The following is a 25,507-nucleotide window of genomic DNA, read 5'->3' as shown; positions in this document are numbered from 1 at the left end:
ACATGTCATGAATTCAGTGAGAGGGCAGACGTCACTGTGTGTGTGGAACCTTCTCTCTTGGAGGAACTAAAAGGTAAAAGTCAGCAAAGAAAATAGTCTATTTTCAGAGAAAAAGAATAAATTTTATAACTTGTAAAATATAGTTGATACCTGACAGCTAAACTAGGTATCTGCTGACATAAAAAAACATTTAAATAAAGGGAAAAAATGAGTATATTAACAAAGCTATATAATTGTTTTAAACCTGTGAAATTTACTAAAGCTCCAAAAAACCAGTTACACCATCTTCCAAGACTGCTTTTAAAAAAGATTAGCAAGTGTGATGGGGAAGAGTCTTTTCCCCATGGACCCATCTCAACAAAGCAAGCCCTCTATACGATACCAAGTAAGCACATGCTTAACTTTAATCAATGATACTTAAGCACATGTGAAAGTTAAGTGGGTGCACAAGTGCTGTTCAGAACAGAGATAGACTTAAGCATATGCTTATGTGTTTTCTGGAATCGGGATCATAATCACTTTTCCTTCATCAAATTCAACAGAGGCATTTGTATTTTATTTTCACGATATCACTGCGTGTGCTGCAAAACTAATTGACAATTGTATATATAATCTCTTCAAGACTTCTTTTTTTTTAAAAAAGCACACAAAAAATTATGAAAAATACCATTGTTTGAGATTTAAACAGAACGCCACTAGCCATCACCTTCAGCCCCCAACTAAAACCTCTCCAATGCATCATCAAGGATCTACAACCTATCCTGAAGGACGACCCATCACTCTCACAGATCTTGGGAGACAGGCCAGTCCTTGCTTACAGACAGCCCCCAACCTGAAGCAAATACTCACCAGCAACCACATACCACACAACAGAACCGCTAACCCAGGAACCTATCCTTGCAACAAAGCCCGTTGCCAACTGTGTTCACATATCTATTCAGGGGACATCATCATAGGGCCTAATCACATCAGCCACACTATCAGAGGCTCGTTCACCTGCACATCTACCAATGTGATATATGCCATCATGGACACAAATCAGACGTCAAGAATTATAACATTCAAAAACCAGTCAGAAAACACTTCAATCTCTTTGGTCACTCGATTACAGACCTAAAAGTTGCAATTATCCAACAAAAAAACTTCAAAAACAGACTCTAATGAGAGACTGCTGAATTGGAATTAATTTGCAAACTGGATACAATTAACTTAGGCTTGAATAGAGACTGGGAGTGGATGGGTCATTACACAAAGTAAAACTATTTCCCCCTGTTTATCCCTCCACCCCCTACCCACTGTTCCTCAGAGGTTCTTGTCGACTTCTGGAAATGGCCCACCTCGATTATCACTACAAAAGGTCCCCCCCCTCCCAGCTCTCCTGCTGGTAATAGCTCACCTTAAGCGATCATTCTGGTTACAGTGTGTATGGTAACACTCATTGTTCCATGTTCTCTGTGTATATAAATCACCCCACTGTATTTTCCACTGAATGCATCCAATGAAGTGAGCTGTAGCTCACGAAAGCTTATGCTCAAATAAATTGGTTAGTCTCTAAGGTGCCACAAGTACTCCTTTTCTTTTTGCGAATACAGACTAACACGGCTGCTACTCTGAAACCAGTGCTGGAAATATTTACCTACAGTAGATGCCAAGATGTATATTTATTTAATCACTTAGTCACAGGGCTACATTTAACTGCTTTCTATCAGCTCCCTCTCCTGTCTGCTTTTTTCCATCTGTTCTTTTCTACTCCCTCCTACATTTTCAAATACTCTTCACTTTCTTCCTTTCACGTTTGTTCCCTTTCCATTTTTATCTACTGCAGCCATTCCAGGTATGAAGCAGTTAAGTGAATGTACCACTGCTAATCACCTCAGTTTTATTATCCAGAGATTGTAGATGCAACCCTGCACTAGTAGAATTGATTGGTCACTCAGATCAAAGCATATAAATATTTAAAGTGGCACCATATCATTCCAAAAGTGAAGCCTAAAGTGTTTGTTTACTCTATACTAATTATTGTAGTTAAAGGAGACAGGCTCAGAGATACATTATTAATAAAATATTTAAAAATGAACTAAAGTCAGGAAATGCTAGTTGTCTGGTGGTAAGAGTGCCAAAGGATAGGATACTTTTTTAAAAACCCCAGGATAAGAGAAAAATCTTCCCCCTCCCCGCTCACCAAACTGAGTCAATACGCGGTAGAACAAATTGTGTTAGTGGTTATTTCCACAGAGTTCAAATAGAGACATAACAGTCATGGCATTTCAGATGTAGGGCATCAACTGTTTTTGGAAGGAATAGCTAATTTTACTAGTTTACATTCTTTAAGGTCACAAGGGAGCATCGGGCAAAGGGGCGGGGAGGGAACAACCTCCAAGAGGCATTGTCCCCAGATTAAATGTGGTATAATATATTCATTTGAAATCTATCTTGAAGGAAAATACTTCGCTTTAACAAGGGGTTGCACAGTTGCAATATACAACGGTCCTATTGCACTGAACATAATCAGAAGCACCGAGTATCCACAATGGCTGATCATTTGAAAACTTCCTGTCAAAGCTGGAGAGAGACTTAGAGGAATGTAAGTGTGCTAGAGCTACGTACTACTTTTGTTACAAGTCCTCTCAGCACTCAAAATTCTCCTGGGTCAGAGGTTTCAATGTGTACTTAAAACCATGCTCTGTTTTCTCCAAAGCTTCCTATGCCCTTTGAGTGAACCAGTGGCAGTGCCAATTTAGGGATTCACAAAAAGAACAGGAGTACTTGTGGCACCTTCGAGACTGACCAATTTATTTGAGCATAAGCTTGCGTGAGCTACAGCTCACTTCATCGGATGCAACAATTTAGGGATTAGGGCTGAACCTACATGGGTTATATGTAAGGGACTTAGTCCAAAGCTTATTGAAGTCAATGGGAGTCTTACCGCTTATTTCAGTGACCACTTTGGGTCAGTCCCAAATCAAGATGAGAGTCAGTAGCTTTGACTCAGTGATGCTTGATCTTAGGGGTGGAACTCAGAATGTGAACCTATGTGGATCGAAGGAGGGACTGAGACAAAAGTAAGCACAACTCCCTGGGAAATGAAACTTCTGAGCGTTGCAGAACTCTAAAGTGTACCACAATGCTGTATTGGCCCATAGGACGCCAGAGCCTAATTATAAAGCTTTATGAAAAGTTTTCTATGTCAGCAGAACCAGCAAGGGGGAGGGGGGAAATCCACATTTTTGCACTTAACAAAAAAAATAAAATACTTAGACACTTACAGAACAAAAAATGGGTAAATTTGTGCAGCTCTGCTTGTTGCTAGAACAGTCAGAGTTCATCTGGTAGCAGGTTTAAAATCCAATTTGGAATTCCTCAGTCAGTGCCCCTGGTGAAGTGTGTTTCTTAGCAGGGTTTGAGTTTACAGTGTGAGGTAAATTCCAGGCTGGGGGGCCTCACCAAAGAAAGTGGGCACAACTCCACTGACTTCACTGGAGCTGCGTCTGCTTATGCCGGCATTGGATTTGACTCTGGATGTTTTAAACTCCTCTGGAATAAAACCTAGCCACGGGAGTCTGATCACAGTTATAAAAAGATATTGCATGACAAAATGGTGTCTTCTCAGCAATCAAAAAGGAAAATGGGGGCGAGAGAGGGTCCGGGATGGACAACAACTGCGTGGGTTTCCTAATTTAATGGGCCAACCCTAGAAAGGGATGCTGGGGAAAGAAGTTTCCTCTGAGTGGTTAACTACACTGGGGAGAGTTAAATAGGCATTAAGAAGTCCTCAGGGAAGATGCTTGTAGGGAAAATGCTGAATTTTGCTATACTGGTGGTAGACACAAGGTTGCCTACTGGTTAGTGTTTGGTATGTGTCCCTTTCTGTGCCCAATCCACACAAGCGGTGAATCAATTATAATATCCCTCTGTAGAGCCTGGCTCTTTAGCTGAAGCCATAAGAGACTTATGTTTTCAGCTCTTGCAGACTCTAGCTGAATCCCAAGTGTTGGCCAAGATGGTGGTTTTACAGCTGGTCAGGAAACAATTTTCCCATCAAGCAAGAATTTGAGATTTCAAAATTTTTCCCATCTCAAATCAGAACAAAAAGGTCAAAATCTCACATTTTCATCCAAAGAAAACTTTGGATTGAGTGAATCAAAACATTCCATTTTGATTTTGACCTTTTTCATGTTTCCTCTTTTTTTTTTTAACACTATAAATTAACATTTTAAAAGAAAAAGGTCAATTTGAACTAAAAGCAGAACTTTTCATTTCAAAAAATGTCAAAATGGGGGCTTTGACAGTTACAATCTCCCCCCACCCCCAAAAAATTCCAAATGGGAAATGTACTGAAATTGACTCTCTCCTACAAAGTTTTGAGAAAAAGGCATTTTCCTATTAAAAAGTCAAAACCAACATCCCACGTAGAGAGCGACCTGTAAAGTCTGCAGCACAACAGAATCAAATACTTGTGCCACATTTTTTGCTATTACTATCAAATGTTCTTAATTCTCATCCACCCTGCATAAGTATGGTACATAAGTGAAAATACTCAATGAGTGATTATTTTCAAGGATTGCTTTTTCCCCCTCCAACACACCCCGTGTTCTCTACTCGTCAACCCCTGCAGTTTTGTCCAGATGGCCCAGCTCAGAACCTTGTAGAAAAGGGAAGGGGTGTGCATAGCCAGTTTCAACAGCTGATTTCCCTGTGCCTCAGCCCCTTTACAATTCTCCAGGTGGCCCACCTCATCCTACATTTTAAACAGTACAGAAAAAATATCACCAAATGACCAGTCATTGCAAGTATCATCACATTAGGCCACCTTGAAGAAAAAGCTAGCTTATTAAATGCAATGTGAACTTTACATTAAAATGCTTTTCTTCAGGATGGTCTGGTTTGACAGTCATTGGCACATCACACAATTTGTTGTTTTTGTTTAATACATCTGTAGCCATAAGGACACTGGATTTACAGCAGCTACAAAGAATATATTTATTTGATGCATGTGTGTGCTGTAGAGGTGTTGATGGGTTATCTATCCTTCTTTATCTCTGTGCATGATTTTTCACCTCTCTTTTGTGTGAGATTAACAATAAAATCTAAATTACAACACAGGCACATACAACACACAAATTAAGAACAATAGATTAATGTGAGCTGATACAACCCACAGGATAGACAAACAGACAAAATGCAAATAAAACTTAAAAAATTATATGAGCAAAAAAAAATATAGTATTAAAGGCAAAAACATCTAAACAATCAAAATTAATTACACGAAATTCTGTACAAATTAAAACAAGTCAAAACAAGAGATGTGTTATGTGCCGGATTCTGCAGTTCTTAATCGGCCAAAGTTTCTATCAATTTCAGTGGCACTCTGAATGGGTGATTTGCCTGAATAAAGATAATAGAATTTGATCCTATATCTATAAGTAAGGTTACTTATAGAAATCTTCCTATTACAGCTGCAAAACACACTGAATATCCAAACACCTAAACTACAAGGAAACAGAATAATTCTACTGTCCAGTAAGTGTACTGGATCATGGACCTCTGTTGAAGTCAGTAGAAGTTTTGCCATTCACTTCATGGGTATACGATCATTACCAGTGATGACAGGTTTCAGAGTAGCAGCCGTGTTAGTCTGTATTCGCAAAAAGAAAAGGAGGACTTGTGGCACCTTAGAGACTAACCAATTTATTTGAGCAGAAGCTTTCGTGAGCTACAGCTCACTTCATCGGGATGCATTCAGTGGAAAATACAGTGGGGAGCGCACGAAAGCTTATGCCCAAATTTGTAAGTCTCTAAGGTGCCACAAGTCCTCCTTTTCTTATTACCAGTAATGTAATCCCTTTTTGTTTTTTAAGTCCAAAATTGGAAATAAGTTGCATTGCATATTGCTACATACAGTTTTTCCACTGACAAAATATTCCAGATCTTATTATACCGCCTACAGGTAAATACCAGGTAATTACAAGGAAATACCTGGGGTCCTCTAAGCCACTTAGTTATGCTTAAATGGGCTACTAATACTAGAAGTGCATTTGTTACTATTTTCACAAGGTTTCTCATAATGTGCCTCTTGCAAATTTCTAATCCAGTTCCCAACAAAGCTGCACATATAAAGTCATCCACTCTCTTTCCCTTAATCATAGACAGCTCACAAAAAAACTGTTACATAATTGTTAAATTAATAAACTGTGCATCTGACCACACTTTCTCTTACACTGATTTGATACATCAATTTACATTTTATACAGAATGTTGAAAGTAGATTAGAGATTTGTAAGCAATGTATATAGCATCAGAAAATAGCCTACTGAGATGGATGCATTCTCATTGCCTGCGTAGATTACCTCCCGATCCTCATGTAGAAGCACTATCTCTAAAGAAGAAAATACACTTGTTTTTGTTTCCACCAAAGTTCGATAAAATCCAGAAGCAAACTTGCACCCACATTCCCACACATGAATTATGTTTTCTATTTCATTGAATGCCCTAACACCTAAAGTTTTAGTAACTGACGAAGAAGGAATCTTAGAAGCATCTTACAGACAGACAGTGAATGCTACAAAGAGAACCCTTTTTAAACAGGTAACACTTTGTTGTAAGCGACTCTTTAGACTCCAAAATTGTTGGTGCTCTTATGTGCCAAACTCCTATTGACTTCAATGGGAAATCCATGTACCCATGCAATTGGGCCCTAAAGTACAACATATGCACAAGGTTTTCTATATATTCTTGCTTAGTCTGTATTTAAAGAGTACTTCTCCTACGCAAATAGTGTTATTTGTTCCATGGGAGATTGCTTGTTTTGTAATGATGTTTCAGAAAGTATACAGAATTATCAAAATTCCGCTAAATGATCCTATTTTGTTCCCTTCACATTTCTTTCCTATTGTTGCTGATTAACAAGTATTTTGTGTAAACATCCTTCTCCCTGAATCATTCTCTGATGTCTCAATACACTGTTTGTGACATCCCAATTGCCTCCTGGGGGTTGCATTGTGAAGTCACAAACAGTGAACTGTAGACATCAATGAGTGACTCAGATAGGAGGGGACTGATAATGAGGCAAGTAATCTTATTCTCAGTAACCAAATCAGTTATGATTCAAAATGAAATACAAGGAGAAAAAGCATACTGATATTTTAACTGTGCAACATATTTTCTGAAGTCTCTGTTTGTATGACAATGGTCCTTTTAGTATACCATCCTCACTCATCATCTGATCTCTTTGTGTCTGATTATACCTCTTTCAGACATTAGGTCCCCTTCAGCATGAAGCTTTCAACATTACTTTACAGTGCAGAATGCTGGGGAATGAGGAAGTATGTCATGTCCAAACTGTCTTCATTCCATACAACCTGCCTCAGAAAAATCTTCCATATCTTTTGGCCCAGAACAATCTCAAACCAAGATCTAATGACATAGTGCAGCCAAGAGGCTATGAGCACCATCATTGCCAGGAGGTATTCGAGATGGATTGGCCATGTGCCTTGGATGGAAACGGATTCCATCACCGGAGTAGCAATAAGATGGACACCTGAAGCGAAAATGAGGCCGCCCGAAAACAACATGGTGAAGACCTGTGGAAGCTGAGCTGAAAAACCTGGGGCACAGCTTGGGAACCATTGAAGGCTTGTGAGAAACAGACAGGAGTGGAGGAGCTTCATCGCCACCCTAAATGCCAGAGGCATAGTGGGAACATGATGATGAGGAGGAGCATAAAGCTATTTCATGTGAGAGAAGAAGAAAGGCCCAGTTTTTAGGGCACTAAGTTAGGACTTGGGAGACCAAGGTTCAATTCCCTACTTCTCCACAAACTTCCTGCATGACCTTGGGCATGTTACTTAGTCAGTCTGTACTGTAGTTCTGCATCTATAAAATGGCGATAGCAGCACTGACCTACCTCACAGAATAAATAAGATTAATGATAAATATATGAAAGATGGTGAGAAGCTCAGATACAACAGTGATGGGAACCACCTAAGTACCTTACAGAGTATAGCCGATAGATATTTGCTAAGTGAGGTATTAGTATAAGTTAAGGCAATAATGCAATGAGCCAAGAGCTACATCTCTCCCTCCCAAAGTACACTGGATGGGATACAACTTTTATAATGTGTTACGCTGACACCATTATGCCTAATGCATATTCAGTTGGGGTTTGTCCCCTTTTCCTTAGAAGAAATACAACTATCTACTTCTAGCATTCTTGTGGTCAGACATCTTCTGATGTCCTTAACTAAAAATATCCTAGGCTGGTATAAAGTAGCATGTAGTGATTACCTACCAGCAGTTTAGTCATTACAGCACTCTAACCTGTGTTATCTTATGATAAGAACATAAGAATGGCCATGCTGATAAGACTAATGGTCCATCTAGTCCAGTATCCTGTCTTCTGACAATGGCCAATGCCAGGTGCTTCAGAGGGATTGAACAGAACAGGAAATCATCAAGTGATCCATCCCCTGTCACTCATTCCCAGCTTCTGGCAACCAGAGGCTAGGGATACACAGAGGTTGCATCCCTGAGCATCTTGGCTAATAGCTATTGATGGACCTATCCTTCATGAATTTATCTAATGCTCTTTTGAATCCTGTTATAATTTTGGCCTTCACAACATAACCTGGAAACGAGTTCCACAGGTTGACTGTATGTTGTGTGAAGAAGTACTTCCTTTTGTTTGTTTTAAACCTACTGCCTATTAATTTCATAGGGTGATTGCTGCTTCTTGTGTTATGTGAAGGAGTAAATAACACTTCCTTATTCACTTGCTCCACACCATATATGATTTTATACTTCTTTATCATATATCCCCTTAGCCATCTCTTTCCTAAGCTGAATAGTCCCTATCTTTTTAATCTCTCCTCAGACAGAAGCAGCTCCATAACCTTAATCATTTTGGTTGCCCTTCTCTGTACCTTTTCCAATTCTAATATCTCTTTTTTGAGATGGAGTGACCAGAAATGCACGCAGTATTCAAGATGTGGCATATCATGGATTTATACAGTGGCAATATGATATTTTCTGTCTTTTTATAATCCCTTTGCACATTCTATGAGGAATTTTTGACTGCTGCTGCACACTGAGCAGATGTTTTCAAAGAATTATCACAATGACTCCAAGATCTCTTCTTTGAGTGGCAAATTTTGATCCCATCATTTTGAAAGTATAGTTGGGATTATGTTTTCCAATGTGCATTACTTTGCATTTATCAACACTGAACTGCCATTTTGTTACCCAGTCACCCAGTTTTGTGAGATCCCTTTGTAGCTCTTCACAGTCTGCCTTGGACTTAACTATCTTGAGAAATTTGATATTGTCTGAAAATATTGCGACCTCACTGTTGCCTCTTTTTCCAGATCATTTATGAATATGTTGAATAGGACTGGGCCCAGAACAGACACCTGCAGGACACCTCTTTTTACATCTCTCCATTCTGAAAAGTGACCATTTATTCCTACTCTTTGTTTCCAGTCTTCTAACCAGTTACTGATCTATATCAGGACCTTCTTAGCCCATGGCTGCTTGGTTTGCTAAAGAGCCTTTGGTGAGGGACCTTGTCAAAGGCTTTCTGAAAATTTAAGTACATTATATATCCACTCGATCATCCTTGTCCACGTGTCTTTTGACCACCTCAAAGAATTCTAGTAGATTGGTGAGGCATGATTTCCCTTTACAAAAACCATGTTGACTCCTCTCCAACAAATTGTGTTCATCTATGTGTCTGATAATTCTGTTCTTTACTATAGTTTCAACTAATTTGCCTGCTACAGAAATTAGGCTTATTGGGCTGTAATTGCCAGGATTGCCTCTGGAGACATTTTAAAAAATTGGTGCCACATTAGCTATCCTCTGGTCCTTGGTACAGAAGCTGATTTAAATGATCAGTTGCACACCACAGTTAGTAGTTCTGCAATTTCTTATTTAAGTTCCTTCAGAACTCTTGGGTGAATACTGTCTGGTCACGGTGACTTATGACTGTTTAATTTATCCCTTTGTTCCAAAACCTTTTCTATTGACACCCCAGTCTGAGACAGTGGCTCAGATGTCACCTACAAAGAATGGTAAAGGTTTCAGAATCTCCCTCACATCCTCTGCAGAGAGGACTGATGCAAAGAATTCATTTAGCTTATCCGCAATGGCCTTATCTTCCTAGTGTGCTCCTTGAGCATCTTGATTGTCCAGTGACCCCACTGATTGTTTGGCAGCCTTCCGGCTTCTGATGCTTTTTTCAAAAAAACAAAAAGTCTGTTAGTTTTTGGCTAGTTGCTCTTCAAACTATTTTTTGGCCTGCCTTATTATTCTTTCACACTTGAGTTGCCAGAGTTTATGCTCCTTTCTATTTTCTTCAGCAGGATTTAACTTCCAATTTTTAAAGGATGCCATTTTGCCTCTAAATGCTTCTTTTACTTTTGAAGTTTAGCCATGGTGGCACTTTTTTGGTCCTCTATGTTTTTTTTTTTTTAATTTGGGGGTACACATTTAATTTGAGCCTCTATTATGGTGTTTTTAAAAAGTTGCCATGCAACTTGCAGGCATTTCCCTTTGGGGACTGTATCTTTTAATTTCCATTTAACTAGCCTTCTCATGTTTGTGTTGTTCCCCTTTCTGATGTTAAATGCTACTGTGGTGGACTTCTCCGGTGTTTTACTTCCACCAGGTTGTTGAATTTATTTGTATTATGGTTGCTACTATGAAGCAGTTCAGCTATATTCACCTCTTGGACCAGATCCTGTGCTCTACTTAGAACTAAATCAAGAATTGCCTTTCACCTTGTGTGTTCCAGGATTAGCTGCTCCATGAAGCAGCCATTTATGGTGTCAAGATACTTTATCTCCCCCATTATTATTGAGTTTTCTATTTTTATCACCTCTCTAATCTCCCAGAGCATTTCATAATCACTGTCAGCATCCTGGTCAGGTAGTCGGTAGTATATTCCTACTGCCCTATTCTTCTTATTCAAGCATGGCATTTCTATCCATAGAGATTCTGTGGTACAGTTTCATTCATTTAAGAATTTTACTCTATTGACTCTATGCTTTCTTTCATTTATAGTGCCACTCTCCTACCAGCATTAACTACTCTGCCATTCTCATACATTTTGTATTAACATGTCCTATTGATTATCATTGTTCCACCAAGTTTCTGTGATGCCTATTATATCAATATCCTCATTTAATACCAGCCACTCAAGTTCACCCATCTTAGTATTTAGACTTCTAGCATTTGTACACAAGCACTTACACAATTTGTCACTTTTTAGCTGTCTGCCATTATGTGATGTAATTGAATGGGACATTTCACTTGACCATTTCTCTTCAGTTCCTACCTGCACTTTATCAACTTCCATCCTCTCCTCCCTACAAGGGTATAGAGAATCCCCATTAATAGATTATACCCTAAGGGATGTCTCATTCTGAGCCATAGAATATCAGGGTTGGAAGGGACCTCAGGACGTCATCTAGTCCAACCCCCTGCTCAAAGCAGGACCAATCCCCAATTAAATCATCCCAGCCAGGGCTTTGTCAAGCCTGACCTTAAAAACTTCTAGGGAAGGAGATTCTACCACCTCCCTAGGTAACGCATTCCAGTGTTTCACCACCCTCCATGTGCTCCTCTGCAACAGTCAGCTTCCCCCCACCCCTAGTTTTGAATCCTTCCTGTATAGGCTCCTACTTTCCCAAAAGGTTCCCCAGTTCCTAATGAACTTAAACCCCTCCTCCCTATACCTTCATCTCATCCATGCATTGAGATCCTGCAGTTCTGCCCTGCATGTGGAACTGGAAGCATCTCAGAGAATGCTACCATGAAGGTCCTAGACTTCAATCTCTTACTGAGAAGCCTAAATTTGTCCTCCATGATCTCTCCTTCCTTTCCCTATGTCACCGGTACCTACATGTACCACTACCACTGGCTACTCTCCAACACTGCACAAAAGCATGTCTGCATGTCTCGAGAGACACACAACCTTTGCAGCCGATGGGCAATTCACTATGCGGTTCTCCCAGTCATCACAAACCCAGCTATCTATATTTCCAACAATAAAATCCTCCATTACTATTACCTTTCTCTTATTAATAACTAGTATTCCCTGCCCTGGAGAAGTATCCTCAGTGAGAGATGATACCTGACATCATCTGGAATGTGGGTCCCAACTTTGGGATTGTTTCTCTTCCTCTACTGTAATTTTCTCCTTCCCCAAGACTTTCTTCCTCTTCAATAGCACAGCAGCTCTCAGATTGGGCGTGGGACCGTGTTCCAGAAAGTCTCATCTATGTACCTCTCTGTCTCCCTTAGTTCCTGCAGTTCAGCCACTCTGATCTCCAAAGCCCGTACTCCGTCTCGGAGGGCCATGAGCTCCTTTCACTGAATGCACATCACCAGGGCACAAGGCAGGATTGTACATACTGCATTCGGTGCAATAAACTGGACTGTCCCCACTCTGCTGCTAGAATTCTACCTACATTCTCTTTACTCCATCTTTTTTGTTGTTTTGGATTTGGTTTGGTTTGTTTATTTTTGTGGGGGTGTTTATTAACATTCTCTGAACTTATGGCAATCAGGTGTAGCTCTCACATTCCTGCTCTAAACTCCATTGCAAAACTCCCCTGTTAGCTGCTCCTGTTTGCTAACTCTAGGGTTATTCTTGGTTAGCTACTCATGCTAACACTTTGGGGCCTCATACTTTAATTAGTTTAGCTAAACTATTGTCTTACAGAGCTTGAGGCTTGTATACTTATTGCATTTTTGCCTTTACTTACATCTATGCCTCACCTAGCAAATGCCTATAGGCTACAAGCCCCCAATTGATGAGGTGATTGTTAAAAGGGTCTTATTAAGTCACCATAGGCAGGTTTCAGGGATTTGGTAGGCTGTAACTGAATGAGGCCTAATGATGGTGTAAGGGCAGGATCGCCGGAATCTGTGTAGAAGTTGGGGGCCACAGGTACAAAAACCATGGTCCTGCCCTCTGCTCCTCCTCTTCCCCCTGAGGCCCTGCCCCCTGGCTATGCCAGAAACCAGAGCCAGGTCATGGTAAGAGTTTTCCAGTGAGCCCAGACTGCTATGAGCCTTCACCTGCCATGGGCAGGGGGGCTGGAGTGCCCAAGAGCAGTACCCCGTCTGCCCCCCATGGAAAAGGAGGGGGCTAAGGCCCACCTAGCCCCACCACCACCACAGGGAAGAGGCTGGTGCCATTGTCAGGGGAGCTGATCACCTCCCCCACCAGAAAGTGAAGCCCCTGCCACACCTTCCTGAGGCTACTACACCCATGTTAAAAAGTGGGAAGGGTGTCCCCCTTGCTCCCCCAGTTCTCACATCCCTGCACAGAGGTGTTCTGGTTCCTGATACTCCTCTATAAAAACTGCAAGCCTCATGAACACAATGTTTTTTTTTTTTTTTCTCTTCTGGTACTGTCCAAGTATGTGGTGGTGGTGGTGGAAGAGTGTTTGTAACAATTACTCTAGGTTGACATTGGGCCTCCCCATGGGACTTTTCAGGGACTACTTAAAATCCCTTCTGATTTTACAATACATACTACACAACACAATTAAAATAACGTCAACTGCAATATTTTAAACAACAATGCATCCTTTTAACCCACTTTCCATCCAGGGAGGTATAACTAATATGTTATTACTTCCACACATTAACCTGGCAAGGGATTGTTCTGCCTCATCAATTTTGTTATCAGTTTTATCAAGTTTTCTTTTCATTAGCTGTTTTAGTTTTAAATCAAGTGGGGTATATATACATGAAATGTTGGTACGCTTCATATGGTTAGATGTTGAGACTCTGGATCAGAGATAACGGTTTTATTTTCAGAACCAGGAACAGGGGAAATTGCCACATGGCCAATTGACGTATATACCTTTGTGATCTCACACTCCAGCTGACCATAAAAATGTCTCTTGCAGGTAGTTATCACACAATATTGACCATCTCCACCATAGGTCACCCTCTTTAAAACAGCCTTTCGCTTAGTTAACCTGATAGGGCATAACAAATGGTTTTGTTGGTACCCCTTTCTTCTAGCCAAAAGGTGTGTCCACTTCAAACACATATCTTCAAATGTACTGATGCCCCTGTTCCGAGCAACAGGCCATTTGCAATTTTTTTTATGTTTGGGTATCTTGGAGATGTATTATCAGAGGAGGTACATTGATGTATTCCTTGTAAACATTGCCTTCCAGGTGACCTACTGAGTGGACAGCTGCCAACTGGCTAGAAACATCCTCACTTGGATTGAACACAGACTGCAAATGACACACACAAGGATTTTGTCACAATACAATTTTTAGTTGAATAATAAATTCATGATTAGGGCTCACATACCCCATATTTCTAATTACTCCTAGCAGCAATTTCTGAGAAGAATTTAAACAAGTGTCTTTTCCTGGTTCCACTTATCCTTGATTAAACGTGGGACATTTCCCAATTCTAAAAGTTATACAGTGTTAGTGATAGTGTTCAACTCATTTACGTTATGCAGAACAAGAGAATTGCACTATTTTGTACTCATTGCTAAGAAGCACTAATCTTATCCACAAGGAGCAATGAGAAGAAAGAATCCACCTTAGTGCATTTACAGTAATTAAATTCACCCAATATGTCAACTTGACAAATTTAGCACAACAGGAACGTGCATAAATTAAACCTGATTGATTAAGACTCCTGGTATAGGTGTAGCTGCCTCCCGCTGGAATTATTAAATGGAGTAAAGACCTTTTCCCAGCTTATCAAAGGTGACATGGTTATATCCACTAGCTTATAGCGAAGGGTTACACTTTTGCCCATTATGCCTTTTACAATTTAATAGGGCTTGCTAGAGGCTGGTTTCCTTGATCAAAGAACAACAGATAGAAAGTCTGACCTGCTTCACCAAGTACAGAAAAAGAGAAAATCCTACACAGGCATTTGCAAGCAGCAAAGTGTGCGCACACAGCAAAGGGATGTTATGACACCAGAATAGCCATGAGTCTTATTCCCAGTTCCCTGAGCTGAGGTTTAGGTAAGCAATACTATGCAGAAGTGCATAAATTACACTGCAATGGGACATTCTGAACATATTGTGAGCCATGAGGGTGGGGGGAAAAGAATCAAGTGCTTATCTCACCTCAGAAGTTGAAATGTCTAAAACCCACCACCAGAATTATTTTTTGATGGATCACAAGGAAAATTTTCCTTTCGATAGAGTCACATACAAAAACACCGCTCTGACATTCACATATTTATTTTTTATAAGATTTGTTCTACGTGAGATTTCATAAAGCTGGACAACACACTGTGTAAAATAAAATCTAAGAAAATATGATCTCAAGGTACTTTTCAACTGTTAATTATTGGGTCGTGGCTTTGTGATATCAGTGTTAACTCAGCCAAACACAGTGGATTTTAGTAACTGTACATGTCATAATACAAACACCAAAAACCAAACTCAAGATTTATCAGAGTTGCGTACTTTCAACACTACTTTATAGTGCAGAATGCTGGGGAATGAGAAAGTATGACATGTCCAAACTGTCTTCATTCAATACAACTGGCCTGAGAAAAATCCTCCATATATTTTGGCCCAGAACAATCTCAAACCAAGACCTATTCACACAATGCAGGCAAGAGGAGACGCTGGAGATGGATTGTCCATGTGCTTCGGATGGAAACTGATTCCGTCACCAGAGTAGCAATAAGATGGACACCTGAAAGCAAGTGAAAACGAGGCTGCTCAAAAACAACATGGCGAAGAGCTGTGGAAGTTGAGCTGAAAAACCTGGGCCACCACTGGGGAACCGTTGAAAGACTTGCCAGAAACCAACAGGAGTGGAGGAGCTTTGTCGCTGCCCTAAATGCCAGAGGTGTAATGGGAACATGATGGCGGGGGGAGGGGAACTTTAAGAAATATGTTCATGGTTATGATGCACAGCTATGGGATATAGCTCTTCTTTCTCAGATATAAGGTCTCTAGGAGACCAGGAACAATGGGGGAAAATGATAAGATGTTCCACATAGAATTCAGAGGAAATTGTGAAAACTCCTCCATGCAGCAATCAGAACTCCATTCTACGTTCCGTACTGTATGTTAACCCTCTAGAGCCCTATATCCTAACATCTAATGTTCAGTGCTTCTTTATCCATAAAAAACCCCAACATTATTAGGTACTTATAAGAAAATTTTCCAGAGATTTGTACAGTTTTGTGGATCTGAATAAGCAAAGCACCTTTGTTCTTACATCTCTTTTTCCACAAAAGAAAAATCTAATCTTGGGTGAGAATTGTTTTTGTGAAATCTGTGCATTTTCTCTTTTCATAAAACAGGTTTTTTGTTTTACCATAACAAGAAAAATTGCTCTCTGAATCCTTATGAAAATGTCACTTTTTGCATGCGAGTGCTAGAACAGAAATTGATAGTTCTGCTCAGCTCCAATAGATACAAGTAAAGTGAGCAGGCTAAAATACAGTGCATTTGTTGCTATAACAAAACAGGACAAGAACAAAACCAACACACTTTTCAATTAATCAAAATTAACTGTCAATTTTGCCAGTGGTGCAAATATCTTCTTTCACTTCTACTCTTGAAAAGATTTAGAGTTAGGGGCCAGATTTTTAATCTGATGCCACCATTTTTCTGGATGCAAACGGCAGATGTAAATAATTTTTGGGTACAATTTTGCATCCACAGTTTAGGGCACATAGATAACCTAATTTACAGGTACAATCAGTGACTCAGACATCAAAGTGACTTGAACTGCAGGTAGAAAATTGCACATGGAATTATTTCCACCTGCCAATTTGCACCTGCAGAATTAGAGGCCCCGTTTACTGTAGCTTTTGAATTTGACCCAAAAAGTCAACTATGGACACATACAATTCCAGATGGTGGCAAAAGATTTACTGCTTTCTATGGAATAAAAAGGTGTGTGTGCAGAATTTCAAAAAGACTGGAAGATTAATCTAGCTGAGCATCCAAAAGTTCTAATGCTTGTCTGAAATACAATCAAATATCTGTGTTCTAGGTAGACCAGAATTCCCACGAGAATAGAATCATTCACGAAATTTTCAGTACTTTCTAGTTCCAGGCAGTTCAGAAATATCCCCTTTCATTGTATTGCAAGAATTTCTTTTGTTTTATCCACAAACAAAAGTGGAGAGAAGGCAAAAAATAAAAGGCTACGTAGATAGACCTTACATCAGAGTAATGCAAACATGATAAACCTGGATGACTGCTGGTTCAATACGGCTGAAGAATGTTATAATAAGAGGTGAGAAATGCATAGACATTTGGCTAATTTTCATCCCATTTTGTTCCTTAAAATTCTGGGTGTATGCTGCAAACAACCACTAGCCAGATGATATAGCTGTGAGATGAGTGGTTAAGTTCTGCAGTGATAACGGCTGCATTACAAAAGTCAAAGTGCAAGTTGACTTTTACAGCTCCAGGTGGTAGTTACCCCCTCGGTCAAGAAAGCATCTTGGGATGTTAACATCATTACTAATTATTCTCCATCCTCAATCATACATTTTCAAGGAAGATTACTGAGAAAATAGGGCTGTAGAAAATACAACATCCCCAGGATTCCACAGATTTGCTGGATTCCTATCCATCTGGTTTCTGAGCTGAGCAGGAATTGTGATTGTGTGTGAGAGACATTTGATGATCTCCTCCTAGTGATGGGTCAGGGTAAGGGGCTCAGTTCATGCTGATTCTATCAGATCAGATACCAGTGACTGCAGTGTTTTGTCAGGGACGGTCCTATCCATGCATCCATGGTTTTGACACAACACATCACTGTAGAATCTCTTCCTAGGTAAATTAAATCTGCAGGGCCAGGTCCCCAGTGCACTTCATAAAGTCCATAAAGTCAATGAAAAGAAACTGGTTTTGACTGGACCCTTACGGATGGGACGCTAATCAGAAAGGGGAACATGGATAGGAGCAGGCTGATGCTGTGTTTACACCAATTATCGTGGGTGTATGTCCATCTGCCAAAACGTGTCACCATTTATGCTCCCCGGATCCGTAGTAACACTCAGTGTTTCAGCTAGCAGCAATAGCTTGTAATGCCTTTTATCATTTCTCACTGCCCGGGGGTGGCGGCTACTTCTCTTGTACTTGAACCTAATGACAGTCCTCTTTTACATGTCTAGGTGACTGCAATGCACTTTGATTAGGGCTACTATCGATATCCTCACAGAAACTTCAGCAGGAAGCATAGTCGAGCTAGGTGTGCTAACAACATGTGCCTTTCCACACATACTTCTGGGTGCTATCTGGATGGAGAGGAGGCATCGCTACCATGAATGCAGTTGTCACGGGCTGATTCTCATCCTGAACTCCATCACAGAAATTATGATTGGCTAGAACATTCATAACACCAGTTCCAAGGCTTTTTACAGGCACCAGCATGGTGTTCTCAAAAAAAGACCCCTGCCTTTGGAATTTATTTTTCATGGTAGTCTGCCAAACTGGGTTTGACAGGATTTAGGAAGGCTCATTAAATTGGCTGATTGACTTAGTTTAGTCAATGCTTCCTCTAGGTTTTATTTTGTTTGGTTTGTTACATTTTGGTGGTTAATTTGAAATGGGGATTTTCTTAAAAATTAGTTTGTGTCTGTAAAAAATGAGGGCAATAAAGCCTGAGAGGTAAAAATTGAGAAGATGAATTTGTTCATATTTGTAAAGAGCTACTCAAGCATATGCCCAGATTTTCAGAGGAGCTCTGTTCCCACTTTGGCACCTAAACAAGTGGCCAGATTTTCAAAAGTGCTCAGCATCTGCATTTGTGGCCAGATTTTCAGAACTGCTCAGCTCCCATTTTTCTCTGAAAATCTGGCCACAAATGAGCTATAAAAAGAGCTATATAAATACCAAATACAGCAATGGCTGATAAAAAGGCAACATTTGCTGACAGATACTACAGTTTTCCTATTCTAATTATAGTGAAAATCTGTGGGGGAACTTTTGGCAGATGCTACAGTTTTAACTATGATCACTATATTATCATCTTCGTTAACATTTTCTTCACTGTTTGCAGGTGACATTCACAGGAGTTGTGTTTTTAGTTTTTATGCCACTTTCTGCTGACATATGTAATTTGTGTATGTTTCCCCCCTCCCCAAATTATTATTATTTTTGTAATGGTTGCAATGAAATAAAACTAAGAAATAAATTTTGTTTCTTTCGTGTTCTTGTTGATCATTTCTTATTGTCTCCTATTCTAAGAAATAGAGACAAAGAGGTAAAACAGAACAGATGAGGTTGATGGCTTAAGGGTGGCTGTAATTTCACAGAAGACTGTCATTAAGTCAGAAGCGATACTCTATATTAGATCTTGAAAATGGGAAGAACATCAGTAAACATTTCTGAGAAACGCTATATGTTTCCAGTTTCCAGCGATGGGAGAGGAGATGAGTTAGCACTTTTTCTAGATTGAAGTTTAGAAAGGTGATCCTGAGACAGACATAAGGGAGTGGCCATAATGATGAAGACTAATGAATATGAATGCATGAACTGGGCCTCATTTCTGCTTCATGATCTATACAGGCACACTACTGCCAAACTACAGTGGGGCATCACACAGGCTCAGCCCATTTGTATCACAGCACAGGATTGAGTTTTGCCTAAAGATGGTCAAGAACATCAGCTACAGCATGGGTGATAATTCACAGCACAATCAGGGTTTTACTAATATTCTACTCCTTTATTTTACATCCAGTCAGTACTCTGAAAGCTTTGATTCCTGACTTGTAGAAAATACAAAGAGAAATCATCCTAAAATCCCTCTAGGAAGCCAGGTGTGAACAGAGTTCACTTTTTTGATTAGCGTTCCTACATTTTTTGGATAATTCCATAAATCACCCAAGACACTCTTTATAAATACAATCACGTTTATTTCCACTTAAGAACACACTTCGCTGCTGCTAGCAACCCCTCTCAAGGCATAGAACTGTTATTCTAAGATCTTTTTATAGGCTTTGAATTTTTTTCAAAACAAAATCAAAAAGTCTACCTTATGGAGCTCTAAAAAAAATAGGTTTTTTTTCTTTTTAAAACGTGTCCCGGCCTCGAACGTAGAGTTATTGATCACAAATGTTCAGAAAATAAAAATCTGTAGGGACGCCACCATTTCCAACCGGACTCTTTTCCTGTTGCAAAGTGCTGAGAAGAAGTTGATAGTACACATTGGAGCAGCTCCTAAGAAAGCATCAGAGAAGCGATGTGCAGAAGAAAAACACCAAGTCTGAAACTCTCATCAGCATAGCACTAGCAGTCAAGTGTCCTATTGGACATTCGTTCTCAGGAATTAGGACCTCAGGATGGCCAGCCTGGCAGTTTTCAATGTACTGTTTTATTTTGTGTTGTGAACGCTAAGAAATGGCTGAAATGATCTAAGCTGTTCTGAAACAGACAGAAAGTGTAACATGCAAGCTGTTTGTAGGAGCATATGGAGGAATAGAACAACAGTGGGAAATTATGCAGTGCATTCCGACGACTAAAAATCTATGTTTCAGGCTAGATACAGAAAGACAATATCCAGAAGAACCATTTTAGCAAAGTCACCAAGACAATCATCTCAGTCGCCTCAATGCAGGCTCACAGGGTGTATTACTAATACATACTTTGTTACCCTGCCTTGCATTAACCACTTATAATAACTGCTTCAATGACTAACCTAGCCAGATAACTTTCTATTTCTTGATCTGTTCAACTGGACTAGACTCCCACCTCGTTTTTCCATATTGCTAGCATATTTTCCCCCGTCTGATGGATCATCTTTCACATATGGAAAAAGAAAAGTGGACTTTATATTGTCACATACAGTACCATGCTTTTCACCTCCATCTTCACTCAAGAGCTCTTTACCCTTTATTGAAAGCCCCCCCTCCAAGTACATTTGAACCTGTTCCAATACTATCAAAATTTACTTTGCAGATCAATATTTCCTGGAGTACAAAACTAGACATTTTCTGAAACCCACATAAATCATACCCACTGATTCCCCAATAGACTAGCATGTCAGCAACTTGTTCAGAGAACTCAAGCAAATGTGCAACTCATGACCTTCCTTTAGCGAATCTATGCGGACAGTCTTCTACCAAGTTGCACATTTCTTAAAGTTACCTAGCTCTATTTTTTTCTCTCAGTGAGGCTTCTCTCATCTTTCTAGCAGCTGATTATCTTATTGTTCCTATTATCTTATCTTAAATACTGGGTTTACTTTCTTAGCAACATTCTAGCAAATTTCCTAGCAAGTTCTGGGATATCATTTGGCCAGCCTGGTTCTCCACATTTCTAATATTCTTACTGCATCTGCTCTTATTTATCAAGCCACATTAGCATTTCCCTCCAGGAAATTTTAGCCGGGCAACAAAAGGTGACCTTCAAGTTCCTTATAATAAGCAACAAGATCAAACTGTTCATTCTGATTCTCCTGCTCATCTGTAGTTATCTTCCCACCTGTATCTTAGCTCTGTTGAGTCTTTGCAAGGGCATTTGCGCTATAAGGAATGAAAGAACTGAATGTTGTTGATTACTGGATTTTCTCTGATTTTACTTGAAGAGCTTTAGGTTTCTTTAAAAATTGTTTCCATTCCTTATTCTTTCTTCCTGATTTCCCCCCCCCCCCACTTCTCATTTCATATACTGTAGACTTCTAATACCTTGTCTTCTTCACTACCATTTCTTAATTCATCTACTTTGTTAAACCTAAACTGGCACACACAGCCTTTGTACATGAAATCATTTTTTCCTCAGAGTACCCTCTGATCGTTGTCAGTCCTCTGTCCTTTACACTGGGTACTTCATTCAACATTAGTAAACAAGTTCCTTTCTAAATGCAGAATAGACACTGAAAGTTTGTTCATTTGTTTTCAGATGAATGCCAAGTGGAGGGGGAAAAAAAAAACTAGTAAAAATAAAAAAGTATGAGATATTTACAAATTCCTAGACACATTTTGTTAATACTGTAAAATAGCCTAATTATTGCTAATTCCTTTGGTATTCACTGTAATGATAATAATAATCATGATGAACTCATTTAGCATTAATATGGATAGTCATAAGTACTTCTGTGTGAGTTCTACTCTAATTCAGCAATAATTAATTGCATGCATCATTAATTTTAAAATGTCACCCAATTTTTTAATTGTACGGAGTTCACCTCAGCTTTTGGGACTCAGTGAACAGAGAATTTGTTTGTAGAGATGCTCCCTCAAGGTCTGCTACAAAGTCTACTGAAGTCAATGAGGAGACTCCAGTGAATTTAAAAGGGTTAAATTCAGGTCCTTAGTTAGTTGATTAAAAATATTAAAATAATATAGAAGGTGGTAATTTTAAAAAAGAAAAAGTAAACATACATAACTAAGAACGTTATGGCAAATTTCTGAAAGTTTGCTAAGACTAGACAACTTTGCTTTTATGCGGCCACATTAAATGATGTCAGAATTGCTTTTTAGGCATTTTCTGTGATCAGAAGGAGTAAAAGTGAAACTCTGAATAAATATAACAGGCCAAATGGATGCTGATTCTTTTGGAGATAAAAATATTAGAAGCACAATACTCTACTGCATGTTACAGGAATCATTCTCAGTTCATTTTCAAGCCTGTTCATAAACGTTCCACAACATTCTCTTATCCACTGCCTTTATCAAGAGAGAAAGAATCAGTGCATCTTTATGTAATTCCCTTTGCTTTGTTTAAGCTGACAATTGTTGGAACAGGTTTCAGGCACAGCACCTGCCTAATTCAGAGGGTATTGTTTATCTCCAAGCCAAGCATCATTCTGAACTTCCCCACCACTCAACTTGCTGCAGATTTTCAGTCGCACAATGAACGGTCAGATCAACCCACTGGGTTATCCTCGGTTTCATCCTCAACTATAAAACCTCCCAAACGGCAGAAATTTGCACATGTAGGCTGCTTCCAGAATATTTCCTGGCTCTATGCATCTGACCTTCTCCCTTCAACAACTAATCCTCAGCCATAGTTTGCCGTGCAGCTGCCTGACGGGGAGGCATGCTGCAGATCATGCCTATGCCTGCTCCAACTTTTTGTTAGGAACAGATTCTGATCCTGTTAATCCTCTTCTCCCAAAGAGACGCCCCTCCTCAAACCCGGCAACATTGGCGCCATGACGGGATGGTTCCCACCTGCCTGCGGAGAGGCACCGAGGGCTCGGGAAACAAATAACTTGAGCACACTCAGAAGTCGACTCAGGGGGACTCAAGGGCTGGCTAGAGCGACGGGATGGGCCACTTACCGCTGCGGGGGGGTGGGGTGGGGGGAGAACCTCTCTCTGCCCCCGGCTCTCAGTCTCCCATCCTCCAGGCAGCCCGGTAGCAGCCGCCCCTCCCGGTGCTCAGCCCGCGGGGCGCAAGCCAACCGCGGAGTTCTCGTCCAGCAGTCCGGAGGGAGCCCTCCGGATCGCCCTGCCTCCTCGGCGCTCAGGGCTGGGGACGCGATACAGCTACGGGCATCCTGGGCAAGCCTTTTGCCTCCCTCCCTCCCCAGCCCAGCACTTTGCTGCTGGGGCTCCGGCCGGCTCTGCTCGCCCCTGCTCTCGGGGTGGTTATATTGGGAGAGCGGGGAAGCACCTCCTCTGGCTGGTGTTTTGCTGTGCAGCAATTTCTCCTCCAATGTGTTCGCTCTTCCCCCTCGCTCTCCGCCTCTGACTGGCTGGGTCCTCCCGGCGAGCTGAGTGTAGGAGAGCGTGTGTCTGTCTCTCTCTCACCCCCCCCGCGCCTCCTCACTGCCTCTTGCTGAAGAGGGTCATTTAGCATGTCCCTGGGCGTAAGGTACCCTTTGCCCGGGGAAGGGGTTTTAAAAATATATATTGCACTCTGCAGGGATGGGCTTGGCTTCCCCTCTCCTGAGCGCGCAGGGCTTCCTCCTCCTCCTCTTCTTTGCCTCTGAATTTGAATTGTCATGTAATAGGTTTATTTTGCGGGCGGCTGGCTTCTGCAAAGTGTTGGCTGGCCCCGCATCTTGTTGCTCCTTCTCTTCCCTGGCAGCCGCAGAACTAACCAGAGCTCCGAACAAACTGATCAGCTGGGGGTGGTTTTTAATCAGAACACCCCCCCCCCATTAGTATTTTTAATTGGTTGTGTTTTCAGGGTGATGGCTCCAGTCTCTCTCCTGGTTCCCTGAGCCCCTGGCATGCAACGTGCAGGGTCCAAGTCCAGTCGAGAAGGTGATCCTCACAACAGTCCTCCTCCCCTAGCCAAAGAAAGAGCAGGTTTAGCCTTAAGACACCAGACTCTTTCTGAATTTCTAGATCACCGTGGCTGTAATTGGAAAAATAACACAGGCAGTAAATTTATCGGCTGGCAGCTTTAAGTGCCATTGTTCTGGCAGTCCTCCCTATCCCTTCCCTCTCTCTGATTCATTCTCTAATTCCCTTGATTCATCTGATTTTAATTGAATACTAGTTAAATAAATTATGGTCCCTCTCTTACCCCATATATTTCTCCATGTGGGTCTCTGTTGTGTCTGTGTTTAACGGCAATGTGCTCCGCTTTAATGCTTTACATTAGTATGTGAAACTGCAGGACTCTCACTCAAGTCCAACTCTCCACCCCCTTTATAAGGCACAGGTGACTCAAATCAGTCTACCTCCAGCAGCACAGCACTGTATTCTTCTGGCTCCTTTATTCCCTGCTTGGTGGGCTGACTGGCTCCTAACTGGCACACACAGTCACATGCAGCATAGCTGATAGCTCGATACCTTCCAACGCTGGGACTGGGGTGCTTTATCTTGCAGCCTTTCTGTTAATTAAAATGAGCCTTTCCTACCTTCCTCTGCTTCTTCTCACTCATCCATATATGTAGTGCACACTCCCACTCTGTGCTTTTAATGGCTAGCCTTAGGAAGTAGGCTGATTTTATTATTTTTTTCTCCTGCGGAAGACACAAGGTTCTTCTTTAACATTTAATGCTTCCTTGCCCTTCTATATTTTTATTTCGTTTTCGCCTCTTGCTAGTAATTAGGGTTTTTTTCCCCCTTCCTTACATATTAACTGAATGATGGTTGTCTAACTCTGAGCTTTTCCTCTGCTTCAGTGACTCCACTTCAGTGAGGAATACTCTCTCAAGCTGGGGGTTGGGGTACAAAAAAAAACCAAAAAACAATCTACACAACTTTTTATTTATTTTGGGACCTAGGTATTTTCTGTGCAATCGGTAAAGGCACCGTCTTTTGTTTTAGATTTGCATAGTAGTTGTCTTAAATCAGAGCTGGTAACATGGTTTTCTTATGGATTTAATAATTTATATTGACCGGGCTATCAAGATGAGACATCACTGGTGAGTGGCACACATTTTTATACACTTTTGTGGTCTTGTATATTGCATGAAACTTTGGCAGAGGATCTGCAACTCAACATCGCTGTTGAATTAATTCTGTAGAGAAATATCAATGAAGATTTTCTTAGCTAAATTCCCATACATTGACATTTTAAAAATCTTAAATGTGCTCATTCTTCCATAGCTATATTAACTATCCTTGTGAAAAAAAAG

General features: G+C 40.6%; 1 protein-coding gene across 5 annotated transcripts in view; it reads right to left on the bottom strand.

The window, feature by feature from the left end:
• CNTN5 (contactin 5) overlaps nt 1–24,008 on the bottom strand; it is a 982,104-nt gene extending 958,096 nt beyond the window's left edge. For 3 of the 5 annotated variants that reach the window (XM_075126897.1, XM_048843549.2, XM_048843530.2), the window contains exon 1: nt 23,253–24,007. The gene's annotated coding sequence lies outside the window, so the exon portion shown is untranslated. Of the gene's footprint in view, nt 1–23,252 lie in introns of all 5 variants that reach the window. The other 2 variants (XM_048843558.2, XM_048843567.2) reach the window with 2 other exon arrangements.
• Between the last annotated feature and the right edge of the window lie 1,499 nt (nt 24,009–25,507).

Source organism: Caretta caretta, chromosome 1 (genome assembly GCF_965140235.1).
Source record: "Caretta caretta isolate rCarCar2 chromosome 1, rCarCar1.hap1, whole genome shotgun sequence".
Lineage (NCBI taxonomy): Eukaryota > Metazoa > Chordata > Testudines > Cheloniidae > Caretta > Caretta caretta.
Note: the sequence above shows the minus strand (reverse complement) of the source record. Positions and strands in the feature narration are given on the sequence as shown.